The 4788-nt window shown below is 39.7% G+C and overlaps 1 long non-coding RNA gene across 1 annotated transcript in view; it reads right to left on the bottom strand.

Moving 5' to 3' along the window:
- Window positions 1-1485, bottom strand: part of LOC306755846 — a 3044-nt gene extending 1559 nt beyond the window's left edge. Inside the window, exon 1 of the long non-coding RNA XR_013771313.1 lies at window positions 1325-1485. This is a non-coding gene — a long non-coding RNA (uncharacterized lncRNA). The remainder of the gene's footprint in view (window positions 1-1324) is intronic.
- Window positions 1486-4788: the final 3303 nt, after the last annotated feature.

The following is a 4788-nucleotide window of genomic DNA, read 5'->3' as shown; positions in this document are numbered from 1 at the left end:
TATAGGGTGCCTCATTGTAAGAAGTTCAGCATTCTTCTTTGAATTAAACTCAAAGTGAAATGTGAATGAAAAATAGTTTTGTGATGTTCTCAGTGTCTTGGGAGAAACATGCAGGTTGCTAGTAGTTGCTAGAGAAGTCCTATATCAATATAAAGCCCTGGTTGCAAATGTAAAGAAATACAAAACAAACAAACAAAAAAAAACACACTTATGTTAACCTCTTTTTTTTGATGGGGCATGTTAGGAGAAGCTTGAGAACCACTGGGTTAACCTTGGTATAAGCTGTATTTGTAGTCTTTTGTTCCTCACGTTATATAATTCAGGTTATGTCAAATGCTGGGAATGTGACATTTTATGTTCTTCAGTGTCTAATGTAATGTGGTTTAAGGTGTTCCCATCTTGGAAAGGTGTGCAGCAGTCCCATTTTAAATGAATCACCCTTTTGTGGGCCGCCAAGCCACTAATAATCCATCAGCTGAGGTTCGCCGTGCTTCTGCCCACACCCTGCCTGTCATTAATCATGTGGCTGCTCTGGGGAAGCAAACGTAGAATGCGCCCAACAAACAGAATCAGGCTGCACCTGAGTGATGGCTTCATTCACCCATTCCCAACAGAAACCACCTGTGTTGGCACCACATTGAGTTATTCCTTCACATCTCTTTTGATCACCTGGTGAAAAACATTGCAGAGTTAGATAACTGGTTAATATGCTTGTGGGCCAGCTGGTTCCCCCTGCTGCTTTTTTTCTTATTTTTCTGGGCAAAGAGAGAGATTTATTTGAGCACTGTTAATGGCAGGTCGAACTATGGCGCATTGAAATTGATCACTCCATAGGTAGGCCAGGATCATGGGGTTCTTGCAGGGAAAAGAGTAAAAGCAAAGTGGTAATACTTGTACATATTACATTTTTAGTCTCTGGGGGACATTGCACAGCTTGGTTTCTTATGATACATAAAAAGTGCAAAAGCAAAGGAGACCCAGTGATTTACCGTTCTGCTTGCAGAGGAAAAAGGGTCTGAACACGTTCGGAGCTTCCTTAATGCCTTCCCCCGAGAATAATTAAAAGCTACATCCACTAAGGCCATCAAAAGAGGAGACTGTAGAGAAGCTCAACTCGCTGGAGAAATGAACAAACACTTTTAAGAGAAACAACATGAGAAAAGAAGCCTCCCTAAAGATGCAACAGAAGACTAATTAAAAGCAATTTGCAGATGTATTGGAACAGCACTATCATGTAAGGTAACTGGGCTAAAACAAAAAGCAGAGGAAAAACTTGTTTGCAGTAAATCAAGGTGAAGTTTGAGTTAATGGAAATCCCACTCACTTTTTTGGAAGGAAAGCAGGGGAAGTCCTCAGGGTGTCAGATCTTTTGGATGGATATATCCCACTTCCTTTTTCAACTATCTCTCACTTTTAAGATTCTGTTTCGTCTTGGTGTCCCACCTGTCTTTGTTCCCTCTCACTTTCTGTCTACGTCCACCTCTCTCTCCAGTCGCTGTTGATGAAGTAATGGGTGACCCTCAACACAAAGTGTCCTTCAGTGCCAAGTATGTGGACAACACAATGCTCTCTCATTCTTAAGTTGGTAAATATAGATCAATGACAACCCCTCGTCCCCTTGCACGCTCAACTTACCACTGCTACTAGGCCTTAGTGGACACACAAAACTAACACAGGCACACACAGTGGCAGAGATTATCATCAGCAGCCAGATCGATTTTGAGACATTGGACAACCAGTTAAGAGATCCAACAATATATCCCCATACAATGAAGCCGGAGCAGCTGAAAGAAATGGCTGGATTGGCCTCAGTTCTGTAAGTCACTCTATACTTTCAGGCCTCTCAGCACTCTTCTATCTGGTACAAATGTTAGAAATTTCAAAGGCCAGGAAATGACAAGCTGGACATCAGAGTATGGCTGAAGGGGGAGAGGGAGGATACAGAAAGAATAAAGACAGAGAGCAAAGGAGCTATTAATGGGAATGAGGGGGAAGGAACAAGTTAGTTATTAAATGAAGTGAGTCTCAAACCATCTGGTTCTCTCTCATTAAAGATCTGACCTTCGACTCTGTCCTTGAGAGAAAGGTGTTGATAATAGTGCAGCAACAACAAAGACTCCCCATCTGATTTTTTTCAGGTTCAGACTGAAACACATCAATTGTTAGTACACAACAAACTTAGCTCTCAGTTCCACTGAACGTGAAAGTGCCGCAGTATGACTGTGCCGCACCTTCGCAGCTGATCGTGGCAACACTAGTCAACAGGAGACGTTCTACCAGATGCAATGCGGTGCATTTCTGAAGCGTCCCAAAAGCGCAGTCGCTTTCCGCTTCTCTGAAAAACACATCGGTTCTATTTTTGCCACTTTGAAACCACGTCAATCTAGAGCAGAGCGCATCGTTCAGGCAGGAAATCAATTGATGAAAAGTGGATTCTGTGGACTTTGCCAATGAAAGACTACATGTCCACTTTGGATGCATTTTACTCTAACATTAACATGGGTACACCGGCACCAAGCCATTAGGTGAGAGACAGTTTCACTTCATGAATGACACCGGGGAAAATTCACATTTTTCTTTGGAAGAGGAGAGCTGAGCCGTTTTGTAACCTTTAGTTTTGACACCACACATCCCGAATATATAGAAATAGAGAACAGGCACATGCAACACGTCAAAATGTGTCTGCTAATTTAGCAAAAATTCTGGTATCTCTAGGTGTTTTAGTTTTAACACTAGAAGGCCTAAGGATTTCAGGTTATAAAGTATTTTAATATGTCCTACACCAACTATGGCATGATGGCGCTATCCATGTGTGAACCATGACATTGACACAGATGCTCTGAAACTCTGCTGGTGGAACAGGTCGGCGCACCCGTTCCCCAGCGCTCTGACAACGCTTCCATGTTTAGTGGATCCCCGGGATTAGAATACTGGCCATGTGTCTTCACAGTCTTTCTTTTTTATTATGTTATACCTGATAGAACTATGTATTAATTAAAACCTCAAGAGAGATGATAGCTGTAACAAAGAAGACTGCAATGCCATAACCATTTCCTTCTGATTCGTCAGGTAAATTGTGTTGTCGAAGACTTGTGGGCAATGACCTAAGTGGAGATGGACAGCAGAGAATCCATTTTACTTCATTTTATTCAGAAAAATATGAAGGACATGCTGAATTTCCACAGAAAGCACTGTACAGCAGAAGACTGATAGCTACATTTGGGAAACATGTTGTCCAAAAAGATGATAAACATGTGAAACTGCTTGAGACTATAGACATGTAGAGTTGTCTTTATCGTACGATGTGGGCTCATAGTTGTGCCCAAAACAATTGCCAAGAACAAGAAATGGTATCTAAAATATCTTCAAGGGAAACCTCCTCCAATCTGTCAGTCTGTGCATTTCCAGTAGGATAGACCACTGTGTCACAAGACAAAAGTGATAGCAAAGTCGGTTAGAGATCATCATATGGAAGTTTTCCATGGCTTGGAAAACACCCCAGTCATAATCCAACTGAGAACTTTTGGGTGGACTAACGGAAACCTGTGAACTAGGATCAATTGTTGGCTTTGATAAGCTAAGAATAAAATATCAACTGTCATAATTAAACTCAGAAGCGGGTATTTTGCATGTCTGAGCAATTTGCAGATTTTTAAAAGATGGTGAACCATTCAGATGCTGACATTGTTTTTCCAATAATAATTTTTAAGACGTAGGAAATGCTGATTGTTTTTCAGTATATCAGCAGGGAAATATTAATTCTAAAATGGTCAAAGTTAAATTTCAGCCAAGGCCAAAACCTTGAGCTGGGACTGAAGAGAACAATTGTTAATACATTTAATCTTGTGTTGCCTAATAGTATAATAACAGTAACCGTTATTCCATGGTTTTATGAAATGAAAATTTGAGATGAGGGGATCTGAGATTTTAAATCAAACTTGCCTCCTTTCAAATTGTTAAACAGTTTCTTTTAAACACACTAATGTCTTCTATTACTGTGTGCAGTGTATCTTTTCAGCTTCTCTCTCTTTGTCTTTGCCAAACAAATGCCCACGCTATAAAATCCTTTCTTTTACGAATATACACAGGCGCAACAAGTCAATGTGTTCATTGCAAAACTTGCTGAGCGACACTGCTGCTACCTGAGCACTCTTGTTGTAACATCTATATCTCATTCACATCTTTTATGAAACTTCTCATAAAAAACCTACAAAAAACATCACCTTTAGGCTGAGAGGAGGGAGGAAGAGCCTGCACTACACCAGGCAGACGACGCATACACTGGCAGCCAATTTTGGGAAGTAGAAGTTGTGATGGCTTTAACTGCATTCTGACAAGAGATAAAACACATTATGTTGCTCATGTAAGGATAATGGAAATACTACTGTTATGAATAAAGATTAAAAGGATTGATTAATATGAAAATAAAATTATTGTGCTGTGTTGTTTAGTCATACATGAAACTAGCTAAAATATTTTTACATGGTTTTTTACACGTTAATTGTTTGCATCTTTTCAATACCATGATCTTGTTCTGCGCATCTGTGAGCACAACATATTAACCATGTTGAATAGAATGGTATAGAGAATAGAATAGAAAAGAATAGAGAATAGAATAGAATGTAGAGGCATAAACATATTTTACTTATGTTCCAGCATTTTCAGAAGTAAAGAGTTGTTTTTCTTTATAAGCTGTACAGATCTCATGCAGCGTTTAACAAGTTAAAATGGTGTAAAAATGAGAAAGACACAGTCAAACCATTAAACAGTTATTTGATAGTTAAAATG

Source organism: Telmatherina bonti (genome assembly GCF_933228915.1).
Source record: "Telmatherina bonti genome assembly, chromosome: 5".
Lineage (NCBI taxonomy): Eukaryota > Metazoa > Chordata > Actinopteri > Atheriniformes > Telmatherinidae > Telmatherina > Telmatherina bonti.
This window is presented reverse-complemented; position numbering and strand designations above follow the sequence as displayed.